General features: G+C 40.0%; 1 protein-coding gene across 2 annotated transcripts in view; it reads left to right on the top strand.

Moving 5' to 3' along the window:
- Window positions 1-6,120: 6,120 nt before the first annotated feature.
- The window catches only part of LOC149261371 (factor of DNA methylation 5-like), a 142,641-nt gene continuing 128,761 nt past the window's right edge, over window positions 6,121-20,000 (top strand). The window contains exons 1-2 of one of the 2 annotated variants that reach the window (XM_089422052.1): window positions 6,121-6,279; window positions 6,939-7,045. The gene's annotated coding sequence lies outside the window, so the exon portion shown is untranslated. The remainder of the gene's footprint in view (window positions 6,280-6,938; window positions 7,046-20,000) is intronic. The other variant, XM_089422051.1, reaches the window with a different exon arrangement.

Here is a 20,000-nt window from a genome sequence, read left to right as displayed (position 1 = left end):
AAGGACTAATTGAGTAGTTGAATAAGAATAAGCTCCATAATGAAACGAGTCAGTTCCTAAAACACCATGGATGGAAAGGATCTGCCATCTGTCTGAGAATATGAACATCGAATGTGAAAATCACATATGAACATCGAATGTGAAAATCACTTCTTCTTAGAGTGCCCTGCCTACAACCACATCAGATCTCAGTTTCATAACCTTTGTTGCAATACTGACCTTCCTAGCCTTTTATGATGTAAAAAAATTATAGTGAGCTCGGGAGGCTTCTCTCCAAGCTTTTTGAGCATAGGAATAAAATCTTAAATCAAACTAAATAATTCGTTTCTTAGGTTCGATAGACCAAAATTTGGTCTCAGTGGACGCTTACCATCATCATCATCATCATGAATTGACAAAAATACCAATACACTCAATTAAACCGAGCTTTCTTTATTGAACTCATCATTATAAGATATGAATTCAAAACCTAAGAAAGTATGGTGTGAATTACTAGTATTACTACACAATGCTTTACATATTATTAGAAGAAAAAATATAATCATGTATCTAACCTCTTCTTAATATGGGATATTGAGAATCATCACACATTTTGTTGATTTGTGTAGCATGGATAGAGAATAGAGAAAAAGAGTCATATCTAAAGAAATAGAAACATATATATATTATGTTTTGATCTTTAATCTTATTCATGTATTTTTTAAGCACTAGGATGACTGCGTTTAATCTCATCCCTCCCTATTACTTAACACAATGACCACGGAAAATATTTGATAGGTAAGCTTTGCTAATCCACAATCATGCTTGAGTTACAACCAAATTACTTTTTAATGTATTATACAAATCAATTTCATGTCTTTCTTCTTATATTAATTAGGTATTATTTTAATGATTCCTGAAAGTAATTATATTTCAACATGGTTAGAAGGTGCTTGATTTTACATGGTTTAAATGGTTGCTACGTAGATTTGACACTCTCTTTTTCCATATTAAAATTATACAAAGGCATGACCGTAGACTACATTGAGAATGACTAATTGTAAAGACATATGTCCACAAAGGTGGCTTGATTTTTGGTTAAGTCATAAACTTGTATTATCTCATTTAATAAAGACTGCTTTTTGATATAAAAGTTAATATTTTGAAGTGAAAATTACACTAAAAATTAATTTTATATCTAATAACAAAATACATTATTAATTTTTAATTATTTTCGTAATATTAAAAATATTCAAATAATCATTTAGAAATAAGAGACTAATTGAGTCATTGAATAAAAATAAAAATACACAAAAATAACAATACCCTCAATTAAACTCGGGTTTCTTCTTTAAACTCATCATTACAAGATATGAATTCAAGACCTAACCGTGAATTAGTGGTATTACTGCACGATGCTTTACATATTAAAAGAAAAAGAAATATAATCTTGTATCTAACATTTTCTTAACCTGGAATATTGAGAATCATTATACATTCTGTTGATTTGTGTGGCACAAATAGAGAATGGAGAAAAATACTCATATTAAAAGAAGTGGAAATTATTTAAACACTCAACCGTAATTAGAAATATATAAAAATATAAAGGAACTAAATATGAAAAAAATAAATAGTTAAAAGTATGGATGAAGTGCCATGTTGGATAGGTAAAGAAGGAAGAAAAAGAGTCATTTCAAAAAACTATTTAGAGACTGGCTCATTATTTGAAAAAAATAGACACTTGCTTATTATTTGAAAAAAAAAAAAAAACAAGTTAAAATTATGTTTTGGTCTTTAATCTCATTTATGTATTTTTAAGTACCACAATGACTTATCAAGTTTAATCTCATTCCTCCCTATTACTTAGCACAACGACCACGCAAAAAATTTGATTGGAATGCTAAAAAGTAATGTAAATAACTTAACTCTAAAATTTTAAAATGAAAATTTAAAAAACAATGAATCATTTAAAAAAATAAAAAATTACAACTATTATAATAAAATAAATTGGCACAAATTCATCTTTATTCCAAATTTATAAGTTTTAAGCTAAGATAGACTTATGCTACTTGTAAACTTTGCTAATGCACAATCATGTTCGAGTTACAATCAAATTACCTTTTAATGTATTATACAAATCAATTTCATATCTTTCCTCTTATTTGATTAGATATAATTTTAATGACTCATTATGTGAAAGTAATTATATTTCAACTTGCTTTTGATGGGGGTGACGAATCGGGCTAACGAAGTTACGCGTGGGTATTCATGACTACCACCTCGCTATTGGTGCGAGGACCAACCTCCCTGTCCTCTCATGTCATCTTGTGTACAAGAGGTGTTATTGTTGTTTGTGTGAAACCTCCATCAACCTCGAAGCGAACGACAAGAGGTGACTGTCGAAGGTTTATGGAGGGTGGTGTGGTCTTCTGCCAGGAATCTAGGCATGGTATCATTTTGGAGAGAGTAGATCGAGTTTCGGGCACGGGAATAGACAGTATAGAGGGCACCTTGTCTGGGAAAGGTGGCGACTTCTTTCCCGACGTCCCCTCCCTGGCTTTCGAGTCAGTAACTTGGGTAATTTCCTTGTTGGTGTGGTCTTTGGTTCTTTTGAGTGGGAGAGGATTTGGGTCTCTGGTTCTGAAAATCATTCAAAGGCCCTGCTGTGGGTGGGTGGGTTCTCCTTTGTGTCGGGGCAGAATTTGGCTTGCCGTCCTCATTAGTTCTTTCAAGGGGTTTTACAAGGTTAAGCGACTTATGTGGCACAAATGTGTTGAGTTCAGGTGTTCTAGCCAATGGTCGTCTTACAAAGGGTCGAGGACGACGAATTGCAGGTCCAACTCCTTGTTGCTGGTTGGAAATTGTGGTCCCTTGCTCTTCTCATGGGTTGGCTGCCTGTGGTCCTACTGGCGTGGGTGGGGCTATTCTCTGCGGTTGAAGTTGTAGTTAGTGTAGTATTTTGCTGGTTAGCTTTGTCCCTTCTCAGCAATGTAGATTCTGCCATATTGTGCCTTGTACCTCGTATTACCTGTTCTTCTTTTGAGCCGATGCACAATTCAGATGGTCAGGGAGGACAAGAGTCTCCCTTGCAAGTGGCAGTGGCGACCACTGGCTCTGGCGGGGGCAGTAGAAATGCTGGTCATTCAGGTCAGGCGGTCTCTAGGGCTTGCGGTGGTCGTGGTCGTGTTGGCTCAACGATGGACCGTGGGGGTCGCATCTTGCGGACTCAATAACGGGGTGGAGCGATGTGCCATAGAGGCACAGGTAGACGAGGGAAGATGAGTCGTTTGGGGCGCAGATCAAGACAATAACATCAATGCTATTTGGAAAACTGTTGGGATTTGATTCAGTCAGTACTGGAACGCCTAGAAACCTCGAAGTAGGTGCGATAGGAAGAGCATGCTGAACTTATTGCCACATTGAACAAAATGCATTACTTCCAGTGCCATGTCCGAGAGCGCATCGTGGTGGTCTGGCGAGGTCAAAATTTGTTGTTCGAGAAGGTGGAGAAGTTGGAGTCATGGATGACCCACTTCAAAGAGTACGTTCAATGTTCCTTCTATCCTCCTCCTCCTTGAGGGACAACTCCAAACAACCCAACTTCCATTACTTCAGATAAATCGCATGGTTACATGTGTTTTACTTGTTTTATGTGTCTACTGGTGCTTTTGACCTCCTAAGTTGCGCACTGTGTCTCTAGTTGTATTTATGTTTCTTTGCCATATGCTGATCGCGATAGTCAACAAACCCGGTCGGAGTGAGACTACCTGAATTTTGCTACTAATATACCTCTTTGTGATGAATGAATATAATCTTGGTTTACAAAAATAAATAAATTATATTTCAACATGGTTAGAAGATGTTTGATTTTACATAATTTAAATGATTGTTACATAGATTTGACACTCTCTTCTTCCATATTAAAATTATCCAAAGGCATGACCCTAGACCACATTGAGTATGACTAATTGTCATAAGGTTGGAAGGATATATGTCATGGCCGTGGGTGACTTGATCTTTGCTAAGTCATAAACTTTTATTATACCATTTAATGAAGATTGCATTTTGATATGAAAGTTAATATCATGAAATGATAAAATGAAATTAAAAATATGGAACTATATATATATATATATATAAATCATTCTTCATTGAAAAATTAATGATAAAGATGAATTGCAGTGAAATTTTGGTAAGAAATAAGATCTTTCGAGAATGAATTGATTAGTTAATTATAAAAAACACCATTATATATACGAGAAAAGTTGTATGCATTAAAAAACATATATAATTTTCTAATTTAAATAAGCTCTGTATTTCGGCTTCTGTGATCCATAATGAATCATAATGATAACCACACTTGTTGGTTTGTGATCCATAATGAATCTTAATGATGAACCACACTTGTTGGTTCGAAATACGTTCGCCAAAATTTTTCTTATTTAATTTGTACCGAAAAACTTTACTTAATTAAATAATATCTGTTTTGTAAAAGAAAAAATTAATAATAATAAAATCTATTATAATTTAGTTGTTAATAGGTAATAATGATAACATTATTATTATTACTTCGGAAGATCAGAGGGAGGAACAGGAAGACACTGATGAGGACGCGGGTGGAAGGCGTGGGAGAGGACGGCCAGCGAAGGGACGGGGGACTCAGTGGGGTCGGGGAAGGAACAGTGGAGGAGGCGGTAGAGGGAGTAGGTAGCCCAGAACGGATGTGGAAGATGGAGTAGGACGGGAGCGCAGAGGTAGAGGAAGAGGGAAGCGGGACATGAGGAGGAAATTGAATGAAGCAGAGGATGCTTATATACAGGAGACTAACCCACATATCAGGAAAATTATTGATCATTTAGAAGAGGAGGCTCTGCAGGCAGCTTCAGACCCGGAAATGGAGGACTGGGAGAGTTTCATCCCCGATCCAGGACATACTAGAGGAAGGTTGTCACTATACAAACAGTCTCTGCATGCTTACTGGGGCATGAAACGACTCCTGGCTAAAGCCATGGAGCAGGTAGCAGTTGAAATGGTGGAATTAGCTCAGGGTTTCCCTACCTTTAAAAGGGAACTAAGGAACATCCAGATGACTCTGATTATGCAGGACCGAAAGATGGATAAAATTCTACAGCTGTTCAAGGAAAATGGCTTTGAGATCAAGACTGAAAGCGGACCAAAGCTGGACACCCCGAATAAATAAGAGATGGACAATGCTGTCAAGAGGTTTTTTATCATTTTCAGTTTTGAATTTTTGTAATCCTGAATGGTAATGTCTCAAACACGAAATAGTTTGCTTGTGGAACATATAGTTGGATATTTTGTATGGTTAGATAGCTTGGACATGTATTTTTTGTGGATGACGGTTAAAAACTATCGGTGGTACCCGGTTTCCCTTAAGGGCGGGCAATGACCTGCCCCTGTTTGTATATTTTACCATATGTTGAAGTAATAGAATTTCGCCTCAGTTTACAAAAAAAATCATTATTATTATTACTTACTATTTACAAACTTTTTCTCTCTTTATATATAAAATTAAATAATTAACTATTATATAAAAAAAAATACTTGTCTTAAATAATTTGCTAATAATTCATAAAAAGATTTCCACTCCTACCAAAATACATTTGAGTATTGCACCGAAAAATAAACTCACACCCACTAATACATTTGAAGATTCTACCACTATTTTTTTGTTTTGTTTTTTACATTAAAAGAAATCTCATCATAAAACAACCTCCTAAACCAATTGATTGTTGGTTTAATTGCCCACGCGCCATGCATTACATGGGCATAAATGCAACAATTACCAATTAATTATTGATTTAATTCCCCTCGCGCCATGCATTACATGGGCATAAATGCAATAATTTTCTCCCCTCGCGCCATGCATTACATGGGCATAAATGCAATAATTTTCTACCTAATTATTTGATGAAAAAAAAGGTGCAAAAAGGTATTGAGGCACACATGCAACATTTGCTTAATAATTATTTGAGGAAAAAAAATAGTCCAAAATGGCGTTGAGGGACTGTATAATCTCGCTTTGGTACATCCAGCCGTCAGATCATCGACATAATTTATTTGCTTCAAAACACCGATCAGCGATCCTCACAACAGGTGGCAGACCGTATGGGCGACCGGCGATAGCCAGTGGAGTATGCCGTGGTCACTGCCTTTGTCCGTCACTGCTGTATATTAATCGGGAGGCCTGGTTGGCGAGCTGGTTTTTTCTTGTATTTTCAGTCGGACAGAACGCTGAGGTTTGCAAACAATTTTCTCGCAGAGTTTATGACGTATTGGGTAAGTTATCTTGCTTGAGTGTATGCTTTTTCCTCTTTCTGCGTTAAATTCTTGAAATTTATTTCAGCATTAAGCTATTTTCATTTAGGCCGTGTAGCATTTGCATTTGCTGAATCATTTTGAAGCGTTCTTGCTCGATTTGTTTGCTTCTTTATATCTGTTTCAAGCGGCTGTGAAATTCTCGCCATCCTTTTCCCCATTCTGTAGCATTTGGAGTACCTTGGAGGTTTTTCCACTGCAGTAGCCGTTTTTTTTTGAAAATGCAGAGAATTCTGCCTTGGATATAGCCCAAACCTTTCCCTGCATTTGTGAATGCCGCGTTTCTTTTCTATTTTCTTTCTATTTCGTTAGTGTTTTGCAGTTAAAGCACTGCAATTGGACCCCGGACAACCACGGTAGGTTGACTTACCTTTCAACGGCTACATGACAGTGCCACCCTGTGTCTTCCCCATCAGCTTCATTCTTGCTTGCTTTGTCTTGCGATACTTGTTAAGGTAATCCGCAAACACAGACAAGAAAGCTTCAAAGATTAAACTATCTTTTGAGATATTTTAGGCTTCATTGTTATCTCAAAAAATTGTTAATAAATCGATTATGAGTTGGTACATGTAGTTTAGTGTTTTAGCATTTTATTCCAACATTGATTCCTTCTGTTTCAGATTGTCGGATATGGTGTGTGGGCGAAGCCCTATTTAAGGTTCCGTCCATAATATTTCCGAATCACGAAAGAGTGGGTCTGTGTACTTAAGCACCACAGATCTTTCATGTGAGTCCCTAACACCCACTCAAGCCAACACACATGTCATAAGCATCTAACAATTTATCTTGCTTACGAGCTTTTTCTGCAGCAAGGTGCTAATAAGGATTTCTAGCTAGTAAAAGAGCCTTGGAAGGACCCTTCAACTAGCAATGTGAAGAACTGCAATCTCTGTTTAGCGCTTGTGAATTCTTGCTTGGAGTTCCATCTGGTGCGTAAGTGGTGGCTCCTTCCAAGAGACCTTGCCGTAAGCCTTAAGAAATCAACTGAAAGCTTAGTTCCCATAGAAATTGAAGCACTCAATGCTCTGCGATGTACCATACGAAAATGCTGTCGAATAGAGTTTACACACTTACTCTGATTTAATCAAAGCTTCCTATTTGTTCTCACTCTCCTGATCTCCATTCCTAAGATATATTTTGTAGCCTCCAAGTCCTTCATATCAAATTGTGCTGAAAGTGAAACTTTAAATCATGAATCACACCTTTACTCTTACCAAAGAATAACACACCATCTACATATAGAGTGATAACAAGGAAATTACCACAACATCATCTACATATAGAGTGATAACAAGGAAATTACCACAATTTTGCTTGTAAAACATACAATGATATTATTTGGATCTCAAAAACCCAATCGCAATTGCAGGCCTAACAAAGTCTTTGCCCCAGTGTTTTTTCTCATTAGATTCATTACCCATGAGTGGTTGTAGATGTATTTTGTAATGCATTTGGGATGTTCTACAATGTTTTCTACCCACTCCACTTTGCCTATGTCCTCAAGCATGAGGTATATGCAATGTGCAGCACATGGAGTCCAAAATATGGTCTTATATTTGGACTCAAGCATCTTTCTAACAAGAACATAGTTTGAGGCATTATTTATGATGACCTATAGAACACTCTGCTCCCCCACTTCCTTAATAATGTCATCCAAAAGCTCAAATAGAAGGGTTGCATCCTTCACCTTATTAGATGCATCAACCGATCTCAAAAACATGGTTCCTTGAGGGCAAGAAACGAGGAAATTAATGATAGTGCGGTTCTTTCTATTTGTCCATCCATCTGACATGATTGAACAACCCGTTTTGAGTATGACTTTTTATACTCAGCCAAATACTCATCAATGGAAGAAATCTCTATCTTCAAAAGAGCTCCCCGCAAGTCATGCATAGTAGGGCCTTTGAAGCCCTTTCTTGTAGCTATAACAAAGTCCCACATAGCTTGGTAATAAGGTGAGCGAGCAACATTAAATGGGATATCTGCATCATACCACCATTTAGCAATGTATTGAAAAGAAGATCATTGCATTGTTTTTTCCAATGTTCATCCAAAGTGGGTTGACGACCTGGCTGGGAGGAAGTGGGATTAGAGGAGGCAGTGGTGGCAAAGGATGAGAAATAACTCTAGATATTCGACCTCTTTGTTTCTTTAGATTGTTGGCCTTGATGAAAAGGCCCAAGAGCAGGAGGAACATAGTGAAAGGGGTGACTGGTGGAAGGGATAAAAGAGGAGTCTTGAATCTCAAAATCGTCATACCCACTCTCTTTCATGACTTGTAAAATTTCCTTCTTCTTTGCTCTTTCATGGCTTGTAAAAGTTCCTTCTTCTTTGCTCTTTCACAACTTGTAAAATTTCATTCTTCTTTGCAATTTCTTCTTGGATAGTCTTCTCCCTAGCCTTATTCTCCTCAAACTTGTCAAACTTGGCAAGGTATTCTACCCTAACATGACCTAACTCTTCTTTTGGTGCATCATGTGGCTTTACTTTGCCTCTTATCCCAACCAAGTGTTGTTTCAATCTGAGAATACCCCCACCTCCAATAGATTTATTGCAAAATTTGCATATCATTTTTCCATCAATCAAATCACAATGAGCCCTTGCATTGTCCTTGGCTTTTGGAGGCATGGTGGCTAGAAATATTTGAAATTTGCAAAGAAATAAGCCATTAAGAAAAAATTGCAGCCAAGAAAAATGGAAAACCTAAGATAAATTTGGGGAAAAAATAGGCATATTTAGCCTACAAAATTTGATAGCAAAGAACTAGAGATTTAATAACAATGTAGCATAGAACACATAAAAAATTAAATACATGGACAACAGTGAAATATGGATTTTTTCAAGTGAAAATCCTTATTTGGAAATGCAAACTAGCTTCCTTAACGTCCTCTTAAAGATGCCACGTCTACTAACAACTCCAAACTATCTTCAAAATAGCTCCAAGTCCAACTCCAAGCCTCCATGATGACTACTCAGCCAAAACTCAACACTCTCCAAGCTCCCAATAAAACTCACAAAAACTCCAAATGAGATGTGTGAGACAAATGAGAGGGGAGACCTCCTTTTATTGGCTTGGAGGGGGTGTTTTTGGAGGGAAACAACCCTTAGTTTACCTCCAAACCACCTAAGTGGCCGCAAAAAGGCTTCCCGGTGGGTCCGCAATCGACGCGGCAATGAACTGGCCGATTTACCCATAAACCGATTGGTTCTGTCATAAACTGGCCGGTTAGGCTTGGTTTTTGTGAAAAATCGGCGAAGTTGCCCCTTTGATTGGGTTTTATGCTTGACCTGGCTGGTTCGACTGGTTTTTGTTTCAGACCGACTGGTTTTTAAAACTATGGATGAGAGCATGATGTGTAAGATATAGCAGTGGATGCCCCCTTAAGGCGGGGCAGTTCATCGCCCACCAGGGGTTGGGACAATCATTGGTTTTTTAATGATGTAAGGGGCCGATATGAGGTTCCCTAGGAACCAGGGTGATGGCCATAATGATAGGGGTAGAGCTCATGTGTGGCTTTTGTCCACGTGCTGAATTTGTGTGTTCCAACCATTTTTGCATTTTTGTGGTACATTTCTTGTTGAGAGTGGCCAAATTATGCTTTTTCCTTTCTTTTTAGCTTCACAACCTTTGGGACATCGTTCTAAGCTCGACCCAAAGTGTCGACAAGGGGAGGGGGAAGCTAATTCCTTGTGGACCCAATGGAAAAATGTGGATCCTGATGGGAAATATGGTGAAAGGGGTTACAATGAGCGGAAGGGAGTGATGTATATGGTGTTGGGAAGTGAGACCACAACCAAAATCAAGGTTTCCCATGTAGTGCCACTCCTAAAGCTAGTAGCCACTAAAGGAGATCCCATAGGACTAAGATAAAAGGTTAACCATCAAATTGGACAGAGGAGACAAGAGTACGAACCAAGCCCATTCTTTCCGTCGAATCCCCCCGTTAATCCATGCCCAAAAGTGTCCATGATAAGTAAACAAAAATACCCAACTACACATTGAAAATCCATACCTCCGAGGTTGGCTGAGGACCATCTAGGAGATTTTTTCTTCTCCAATGGATATCACCCACAAGTGGTGGGTAACAACTACTAGCTTTAGGAGTGGAACAACATGGGAAACCCCGATTTTGGTTGCGTGGTCTCACTTTCCGACACCACATACATCATTCCCCTCTGCTCATTATAACCCTTTTCCACATATTTCCCATCCGGGTCCATGTTTGTCCATTGGGTCCACAAGGAGTTAGCCTCCTCCTATCATTGTCTACACTTTGGGTCAGGCCTGGAACGATGCCTCAGAGGTTAATGTAGCTAAAAAGAAAGTAAAAAGCATAATTTGGCTACTTACAACAATAAATGTATCATAAAATGCAAAAGATGATCGGGACATACAAATTTAACATGTGGGCAAATGACAACATGAGCTCTACCCGCTATCATTATGGTTGTCACCCTGGTTCCTAGGGCCCCTATAGTGGCTCCCCCTGCATGTTTAAGGAACCCATGATTGTCCCAACCCTTGGTGGGCGTTGAATTGCCCAACCCTAAAGGGCGTATTCACTGCTATATCATTCACATCATGCTTTCATCCCTTGGAGCCTTGAGCAGTTATAAAATAAAAATCAACAAAAGGAAAAACACATATGAAGAAGGGTGGAAAAACAAAGGTCAGGGTAACTCATGTACCACGATTTCTCCCTCCTACATCTAAACACCCAAGTGTGGTCTTCTTGTTATCATAGCTACCCTGGTACCATGGCATGTGGTTTGGAGCCTTCCCTTGATTTCCCACTTCATTCCATCATTATAACACATGACACCTGCCTTATGACGGATGTACCATGGACTTGTCACTCCTGTAGAGGTTGAAACAACCTAATAGGGTCCTTGATTAACCTCCCTCTTGAACTTGGAGGCACCTATACACTCTAAAACCCATTATGGAAGGGCATGCCACTATGAAGTGTCCACTTGGTTCCATGATTTGTAAGCTCATTTGCTCCACTATACTAATGAATTGTTGTATTGGAAGGTGAGGAGACACATTGGATCTTATACAGGATTACATGTGGGTCTTTATCTTGGGGTTAGGTCTCCCCATACAGGGTCCAAGCCCTCCATAGGGTCTTAATGGCACTTTTAGGGTGAGTGTTGAGAGCCATGGTCCTCCATTATAACAGAGAGCAGATAGGCACGCCATGAGATCCTTTAAAAACATTTATTGTTCGCTCATGTCCCATTTATTCGATGTTGATGATGCACGTGGACTACCTTTCCCAGTCGGTTACAGACCTGCACCACACACATGGCAGTTGATCTAGGGCCCAGATGGGGTTTTGTCTCTCCTAGGGAGACAAGGGAGGGCTTGCATCATTGTTCCAACCCTTCCAGAAGGAGCACATGCTTGTTCGATTCAGTTGGAAACCCATGAGGATGTTCTCTGTGGCCCCCACAACCACTTGGGAACACCACTGATCATTTGCTTGGAGATCAAGGGGCCACCCTCATCATCACTGTTATTTGAGCCCTCCTATATATTATGGCACTTGAGGGACTTCATTTGGCCTTCCAAAGGCCCTTTTAGATACATTTTCTATCATTTCAGCCCTCTTGAGAGGCTAATTATTCTTATTGTGGAGCTATTTTGTGGGCTTGTCACCAAAAGTATCGTTATTTTGCATATTATTTTATTTGAAGGGCATTTTTAGGGTAAATTAGGCCATTCGAATCTCTTGGAGGATTGTATAAACATAAGAGGGGCATTCTCTCTCATTCATCATCACTTGGATTTGTATTTGTTCCGAGAAAAGAACTCAGACCTGCTATTGATGGATGGATTGTATATTTATTGATGCATTGTGATGTTTGGATAATTGCTATCTTATCTTGGAGCTTCATTGTTGCAAATCTAATGGATGGATATTATCTTTTTGTCATGTAAGTGCTCTCTTATGCGAAATTGTTCATGTTTTATCTCTAATGTATGGAACGCTATGCGTTGATTATGTTTGTGCCCTAATTATTGATGCGAAATTCATGAACACGTGTAATGTTGGCTCGTTGTGTATGTTACACATCTTGGCAAGAAGATCAGATTATTCCTAGGGGTGGGTAGATACCTTTCACCTTGAAACTCCATAAATTTGCAAAGCAAAGTATAAATTCATTCTTGTGACCTTGTCGCTGCTTCTCTAGGGCTAGCAAAGTTGGAATAAGACTCCTTGGTATAGCGAAAATCCTAAAATCAAATTCACTTTGAATCCATTCTCCACAATTGGCTATGTGTTGGTCTTAATCCTCAATGATTGTTGATTTTTGGTAGCATCGGATGTGTTCTAAGTCTCAAATTTTGCAAGGAAGCTTAGACACATGCATTCTCCAATACTCGGAAATCGTTTTGGGAAAATCCACACGGAGACAATTTTATTAAATAATTAATTATTTTTAATGGGACCCTAAGTCTAAATGTAGTAAATTAAAATAATTAATGGGTATTAATCTAAACTGTGGGAGAAACTTCTAGAAGAAGGCACAGATTAAGTCAATATGATCCTAGCCTTTGATTAGGATCTAATCTGGGCCGTTGATTGATCAATGAGAGGATTATAAGAGGAAGATTGATGGGCACTTGGAGAACACACCAGAGGTAGATACTCAATTACCCTAGTAAGATCGATTTTCTCACTGGTCGAAGTTCGGCAAGAGAAAATCGAACCAGAGGGAGAGTTGTAGGTGAGAAAGAAAGAGAGGGCATCAACATCAGTCGAGAGTGCAAGGCAAGAAGACGCAGAGTAGGGAGAGATAGTAGAAGCTGTGACGTAGAAAGAGGTAGCGCAGAGGTAGGTTGACGCTAGGACTATGTGGGTTTGACGCTGGGCCAGCGTGGGAAAATTGATGTAGAAGGATTCAGAGGGAAAATGAGTACTTCTCTAGGATCAAAGATTTGTCAGGAAGCGTCTGTGAATTTTCTCACTTTTGTTCTGTTGGTTGTAACTTGTACATGATATTTTGCTGAAGAATAATAAAGAAGCCCTCATCTGCTGCACTGATTTTCCCACATTGGGTTTTTCCGGGGATGATTGTCCAAAATATTTGTCATTGTGATTGTATTTGTGCCAGTATTTTTCTTTGCATTTACTTTCCGCAATATTTTTAATTGTGAGGGCTGCAGTAGAATTTATTTCAACATTTGCCGTAAGAACACTGTGAATAACTTATTTCTGAGTTAATAAGTAGAAGAAATAATATTAATCACTACAGTTGGATTTCTATTTAGAAATTTTCACAGTGATCACCCTAAATTTCTCTCCTTTATTCAAATTTTTTGCCCTAACCCTAAATGGCCTAGCTGGGGCATCCAAAGAATTCCATTAGAGCCATCATCTTGCCCAACGAGTTGGTGAGGAACTGCGTTGGGGTGTCTCCTACATGCCCCCCAAAATTGAAGCCAATCCCATGGTTGGTTTGCGAGAAACACCAAGCCCTAGCTCCAAAATCGTTTGGTTCTTGGTCTTTCTAGGTTAGCGACATTCTAAGGGATCTATTGTGCTTGAAAATTCAAAGGAAGTTCATCTATTATTGATCCCTTCTTCCCCTTTGCTTGACCTAGATTCTTGGTTGAAAATTACACCCTAAATCCTAGGTCTTGTTTGGGTATCCTTGGTCTCTTTTTGGTCCCATTCTTTATATAAAATATCATCTTACAAGAACTTCAATAGAGATCATTCCCTTCTCCTTGGGAAGCTTTGGTCTAGGCGTAACCATCAAATTGATTTATCATTTCCTAGGTCTAAGCCTTCCTTGAGCCTTTCTTAGAGAGTCCCTTACCTTGCTTCTAATCAAGCAAACCCTATTATTTGAGCCTCTTTGGTGAATGGGCTTTAGAAATCACTATATATCCTATTATTGACTTATACCTCCTTGTGATTTTCTCATATCGAGATTCCTCCCATCGATGAAAGTCCATAAAGAGCACGGGACATCGATTGAGGTGACAGTGGGTCCTTGTCCCATTGTTTTCACTTGATCTAGTAGTAGTCCCTTAAAAACCCCTCTTAGGACCCCTGTTAAATTGAGCGGTAACATTTTTGGCGCCATTGCCGAAGAGGAAGTAGGTATACCTCCCTTGTGAATCATTAAGGAATTGGTTCATTGATGATGTTATAAGTATTCCTCTGGCGACTCCACAATAAACTTATCAAAATGGAGAACCTTGAAATGCTGGCTTACTAATGGAGAGGTAATGAGTCTCCTCATACTTCTTTCTTTGATAGGGTAGCTAATAAAAGGAAATGCAAGTATGAGTTTTTCATTCCTTTGAATTTTTCAAATATTCTTAGGGCCCTTCTACATCCTCCCCCAGAAAACCCACACTTGCCAGTATATCGCGGAAAAGATGATCCTCAAGAGCATCTCACCAAATTTGAATACCAAGTATGTAACTCAACATATAGTGAAGATGATCACATGATTTCATCCACCATGACACTTCAAGGTGATGCTTGAATATGGTATAAAACCGTAAGTCCCTTATCTATTTCGTCATGGGATGACTTTGCCAATACATTCAAAAGGAAATGGTTTCATGAAAGGGATGTGGTGGAATTATATAAAGGTTTTCCTCTCTAGTAAAAGGGACAAGGAAGGACCCATCAAAGAGTTCAACTAGAGATTCAACACCATGGTGCATTAGATCCCTAAAGAGCTAAGGCCCCCAAAATAAGTGATCCTTGCTACCTATTTCAGTATCTTTACTGGAAATTAGCTTTAGATGTCAAGAATAAGAAACCCACCGACCTTTTCAAACCCAAAACATTACCTTTAATCTTGATCAAGCTATGAGGGAAACATTAGTGAACATTGTGCAAATTGATGATCTTGACATTCCTATAGAAGAAAACGACTCATCACCTAGTGAAGACAAGATGTTGCCAAAAACAAAAAAGGAAAAAGAAAAAAATGCAAGGAAAGACCTCATGATCGCAATGCCCCAAAGCTTCCCATCATGATAACATTAGATTTGAATGATCATTTTTACATTACCCTAGATATCAATGGTCACATCTTAAGAAATTGTATCTTAAATTCAAGAAGCCCTGTCGACATCATACCATTAAAGATAATGCAAAATCTAGGACTTCAAGTTTCCAAAGAGTGCACTGATAAATTAATTCTAAATTTCGAGGATGTTGAGGTGCATGGGGTGATAGAGGGAGAAAATTTTTGCTTCCACGACTATCCTAAGAAGGAAATCACCATGAACATAGTCATAGTAGAAACACTTCCATCATGGGGAATAATTTTATCCAAGGAACTAGTGGAGGATCTAAAAAATTCCACCAATGAAAATAAGTCTAGTATATATCTCCCTATAGGTGAGAACTCTTATGCAACCATCCCTAGACATGAATTCTCCGCCCTTATGATTACTTGCTTGCAAGATTTTGGTGAGGACCTATATCAAGAAAGTGTTGAGCTTGGTGAATGGAAGATATTTAAAAATGAGCCCATTGAAGCCCCACCTCCTCAAGGAATTTGGATTATGTATTTTGATGGGGCTGAGTCACAAGCTGGTTTCGGGGCTAGCATAGTTCCTATATCCCCATCTGAAGAATATTATGTTTTCCCTAAAGCTCCAATTTTATTACACCAACAATGTTGTTGACTGTGAAGCTCTCCTATTGGGGCTTGGGGCTGCTAAGTCAAGACAAATCCAATGATTGATGGTGATAGGGGATTCAAATCTAATTGCCCTACAAGTAAGAGGAACTTTTAATGTGAAGTAGGAAAGATTGAAACCATATTGGGAAAGGGTTATCCATATGATTAAGGGCTTCCAAGAGGTCTCATTCCGAGCTATTCCTCGAGCCCTCAATTGCCATTGCTGATGCTTTAGTTGTGGCCGCGTCGAGATCCCAATGCATTGTTGAAAGTATCTCTAAATTGGGAAGATGCGTTGTATATACCATTCATAGACCCCCTTTTCCTGATTATAAGGACCATTGTTTGGTATTTGAAGATGACAAGGAGATAAAGGACTTCCCCCAGAACCAAGACGAACCATCCACCAAGGAAAATGACCTAATCAATGAACAACATTTCAACATAGACGATCTTAATATAACCAAACCTGAGGATCATGATTCACCTGATACCATTGACATCAACCTAGGGATTGAATCATCCCCTCCAATAATTAAGATTGAGAAAGGGTTGACCAAAGAGGAAAGGGATGAGCTCGCAAGATTGTTAAGGGAATTGAAGGATGTGTTCGCCTGGTCCTATGATGATCTAAAATCATATAGCCTGGAGATTATACAACACACTATCCATATCAAAGAAGGGGACAAACCTACGAGGCAAAGGTGTAGGCAAATAAATCTTGAACTTTGGTCAAAGAAGAACTTCAAAAGATGGTTGATGCAAGCATCATTGCTCCCGTTCGACATTCCTCTTGGATCTCCAACCCTATTATCACCCTTAAAAAGACTGAAAATATTAGGATGTGCATTGACTTTAGGAATCTTAACCAAGTATGCCTAAAAGATAATTACCCATTGTCAAATATGGAAAACTTGCTGTAGAGAATAACTAGATGCCAAATGATGTCATTTCTTGATGGTCTCTCTGGGTCTAATCAGGTCATTGTGAAAGAGGAAGATCGCTTGAAAACTGTGCTTACCATGCCACGGGGAATGAACTTATATGTATCTTAGGACTGTTGATTTGTGGTAGGATTAGATGTTCTTTAGCCACGAAATTTGGTGGAGAGGTGGGGGCACATGAGATCTCTAATACGCAGGGCCAGCGTTGGGCAGAGAGGTTGGCGCAGTCCAGAAAGGCAGACGCTGGGGTTTTTGGGGCAGATTGGAGCTGAGGAGCTGCCAGAAAGTTTATCCGGGGTTTTAGCTGAGACATTTGTCTCAAACTGAGAGGTATTACTACCAAGGAAATTCTCTGTTGGGTAAGCCGAATTTGGTACCTAGATTGTACTTTGAAATTGCTTAATGAGAAAACCCTTAGATAGCTACACCGGTTTTCCTGCATTGGGTTTTTCCGGGGACATTGGTCCAAAAATAACAGTGTCATTTGGTGTGATTGTTTCTGTTTCCTTCAGTAGTTGATCTGTAATATGTTGAGCATGCACTAGTGTTTATTTTCAGTGTTTACATTGTAAATAACTTGTTAAGTAACGAAACAAGTAGGTAGGAATAAATTAGATAAAGTGCATGGAGGGTTTCTAACTAGTAGACTTAGAAACTTCAACAAGGTATCAGAGTGTGGTTGCAGATCACAAGAGAACTGAGGACATCAGTCGAGTGGAGCAATAGCAGCAGAAAACAACTGTCTTGAGTGAGAGAAGTTGTTTCTAGCAGAGCAACAAGAAGGGAAGGGTGACGTAGTGCTTGCGTCATCAAGGCTGAGCTAGGAAGAGGCAGCGCAGAGGCTAAGGGAGGCAAAGGGAGCCTCACGTAGAGACACACAAAAGCTAGGAGCGCTGACGCAGTTGGCTGAGGCCAGGTTGCTGGTGACGGGATTGTGCAGAGCCTAGGAGCTCTCACCTTCAGGTTAATGGGGTTTAGAAGGGTGTGGGAACATTGCAGAGTGAAGCTGGTGAGGTACTATAGTCGGAACAATACCTGACAGGGGAAGGCCAAGAGGAAGGAGTTGCTACCGAGGGTTTCTAGCCGAGAAACTTGGATCAGTGGTGCGATTGCACAAACGATCAGGGCAGGGGGCGTCTCGACATTTGCAAAAGGATTTCCAGAAGGGAAATTGAGACTCAGAGAGAGTCAGAGTGAGAACTTCTAGGAGGGAAGTAGAAGAGCATCATGGCACTACGCGGAGTAAGAGACCAGGACAGGCTGGACGAAGCATCAAACTTCGCAGTCTGGAAGGCCAAAATTTTATCCGTACTTGACAGAAATCGTGTCAAGCACTTTGCCTTGAAGACGATAGCTATCCCAATCGACCCAAATGATAATGATAAGTACGAGGAGGCAATGGCGAGGGCCAAGAGCATCATCCTTGACGGGGTCAAGGACCATGTAGTACCACACATTGCCGAGAAGGAAACGACATATGAGATGTGGGAGGCCCTTAAGAAATTGTACCAGCATACTTTTGTGCAGAGAAAAATGTTACTAGAAAATCAGTTGAGGTCGTATCAGATGAAGACGGGAGAACTGATTGACACCTTCTTTGGAGGACTGAATGAGATCCGAGATCAGTTGACTGCTATAGAAGCCACGCCGGATCAGGAATTAATGGTGAGGACAGCCCTGAATGCTGGCTCAGAAGACTGGGAGGTATTTGTCCAGAGTATACTGGGCAGAGGGAAACTTCCACCTTGGGATGAGATGTGGGCGGCTCTTCGCCAGGAAGTGATCAGAGGACAGTCAAAGGCGGGAAGCTGCAGTAAGGGGATCAAAGTCAAGCAGGAGGAGGAAGATGTTGCCCTAGCATCTGAGGGAAAGCAAGAAAAGCGGATGAAGAAGGATCTCTCCAAGATCAAGTGCTTCTAGTATGGGGAGTTGGGTCATTATGCGACCCAGTGTCCAAGGAAGAAGAGTAAGGGAGAGTCTTCCGAGAGTAAGGCAGCGCCAGCAAGGGCAGAGAAGGAAGTGTTGACAGACGATGATTGTGCCATGAGTGCACACGCAGCACTTGAGCAGAAGTGGGGAGACATCGAGTTGTAGTCAGATGGGCTACAGGCGATGGGGGGCAGGATCCTCGAGGTACCCAGCCTCTTGGATTAGACCTTGCTATGGGAGCCCCGAAGAGGAGTAACAGGACTGGCTGATGTGGGTAGAGATGGATGCGGATGGAGCAGTAGAGAGAGCTACAATGTAGGAGTCCTGAGACAACGCGAGGCTAGCAGTGGCAGTGGCAGAACCATGGGCAGGAGTACAGGATATAGCAGTGCAAAGGATGGTCGGCAGCAAGCCTAGCATCAACACAGGGACCGATGTTGGATGATCAAAGTAATACTTAGTGAGGAGTATTGCTAGAGCACAGTCCTCACTAAGAGGGAGCGTTGATTTGTGGTAGCATCGGATGTGCTCTAGCCATGAAATTTGGTGGAGAGGTTGGGGCACATGAGATCTCCAATACCCAGAAAGGGCTTGGGCAGATTCTAAACAGTTTAGGAGATATTAAAATAATTAATATTTTTAATGGAGTCCCTAAGTCTAAACTTAGGGAAATTAAAATATTAATGTGGATTAATATAAAACTGTGTTAGAATGGTCCAAAAGACATGGATCAATCCAAATCTAATCTTAGCCGTCAATTAGGGACTTAATCTCGGCTGTTGATATGTCAACGAGAAAAGTATAAGAGGAGGCTCGAGGGTCACTTGGAGGGTACACTAGAGTGATCAATGATTCCATTCTCTAGAGTGGGGTTTGCTAAGAGAGATAAAATCGATGATCGGAGTTGCAGCTGAGGGGCATTGAGTACAGAGACTTAGAGAAGTAGAGATAGTGACGGGAGAGTAGCGCATGAGCTAGAGAAAGTGACGCAGTAGTAGCAAGGGCTCATGCAGGGCCATGCAGAGGCAGCCAGGGCTCATGCAGGGCCATGCAGAGGCAGCCAGGAGCTGCGCAATAGCAATAGGGCTCATGTAGAGGCAGCCAGGAGCTGCGTAGTGTTTCAGAGAGGCTAGCATTGTTGATGCA

The sequence above is a fragment of the Pinus tabuliformis genome, chromosome 6 (genome assembly GCF_031772625.1).
Source record: "Pinus tabuliformis cultivar Carrire ecotype Pingquan chromosome 6, CPIR1, whole genome shotgun sequence".
In the NCBI taxonomy this organism is placed as follows: domain Eukaryota; kingdom Viridiplantae; phylum Streptophyta; class Pinopsida; order Pinales; family Pinaceae; genus Pinus; species Pinus tabuliformis.
The sequence above is the reverse complement of the archived record's forward strand: the minus strand, read 5'-3'. Positions and strand labels throughout refer to the sequence as shown.